The following is a 1,348-nucleotide window of genomic DNA, read 5'->3' as shown; positions in this document are numbered from 1 at the left end:
GATGATGGCAATTACCATCAAAACCATCATCTCAATAATAACAAAATACAACAGTGATCATACTATTATTTACTCTCATCTATGGCTCTGTTGAAGTAAGCATATTTCCATATACAAAAGCCTCCTTTACAATGTTTCCTGTGTGAACTGTATCAGCTAAAGACATGTAAATTTTCTTTTAATATAAGGACCATATTACATTTAGAAACAATATCTCCCTTAAATGCTAGACAACCATTCTCCACTGTGGTATTTCCTTTCCACAACAACTGGCGTTTCAAAGCCACTGAAAAAAACACCAGTTCAAACTTCCTAATTAATTATTAGAGTAAAAGTAGAGCAACAATACTACACCCAACTGCCAGGACTGCACAAAATAAACCAAAATATAATTCCATATATTTAGGAAACTTTACTCCAAACACTGACACAGTTGCAAGTGTCACTCTTAAATACAGATAGTCCAAACATACCACATTCACAAACTACAAACCCAGTTTTGCACTACTGTGAATGTTGGACAGCACTGCCAAGAGGAGAAGAAAGAAATGGGAGTACCCTTGATGCTCTGCAACAACAATACTGATTAAATATTCAAGCAAGTCTGATGCTTCTTTACTTTACTTGAACTTGTAACCTGTTTGCTTTTGAGGATGAATATCACAACTTAAGAAATTCAACAAAGTGTTAAATCAGGTTCGAATAGAAGAGCATAAAAGAGATGCTGCAAAACAGACTACCTCCTCTACTACACAATGTTGGCAGTGTCACCTGTATGCCTGATGCTTGAAAATGGGTGCTGAGTATGTCATCTTTGGATGTGGGTTATGGTTACCTGTGTATGAATTTAGAAGCCTTACTTCTGGTATGTCACCTTCATTATTGCAAACAGAAGCCAGAGAATGAATTATAAAACAACGGACAACATTATCACTACTATAGTAAAATAAAGTACTTTCTATGAAAGAGCAAATAATATTTTCATGGTCATTCAACCATACTATAAATGTCTCTAAATAATATTTATATATAGAAGGAGTAATGATAAATATTTCATTAACACTGTAAGTAATAACAAGAGGATTTGCGACAATCACAGATCAACAAAGAAACCCATTCATCCTAGCAGTTAGTACTTAAAACGGTTATACTTAACTTGATTAGGAGTAATGCAAGAAATGAACAGGATTAAAAGAGTTAGACCCACATTCAACTACACTTTGTTCTCTGTGCCCATTTAACAGTATAATGTTAGTAATGAGAAGATTAAGAAGGTAGATTTTCTGTAACTCTCTATTCAACTTTCAGTTCCCTAGTTTTCAAACCTGCACTTAGGTAGGTAGGGGCA

At 34.4% G+C, this 1,348-nt stretch overlaps 1 protein-coding gene across 1 annotated transcript in view; it reads right to left on the bottom strand.

Annotated features, from left to right (window-relative positions):
* Positions 1–1,348, bottom strand: part of LOC119591924 (ubiquitin carboxyl-terminal hydrolase 32-like) — a gene marked incomplete in the record, with an annotated part of 40,183 nt that overhangs the window by 4,068 nt on the left and 34,767 nt on the right.

The sequence above is a fragment of the Penaeus monodon genome, chromosome 29 (genome assembly GCF_015228065.2).
Source record: "Penaeus monodon isolate SGIC_2016 chromosome 29, NSTDA_Pmon_1, whole genome shotgun sequence".
Taxonomy (NCBI): Eukaryota; Metazoa; Arthropoda; class Malacostraca; order Decapoda; family Penaeidae; genus Penaeus; species Penaeus monodon.
This window is presented reverse-complemented; position numbering and strand designations above follow the sequence as displayed.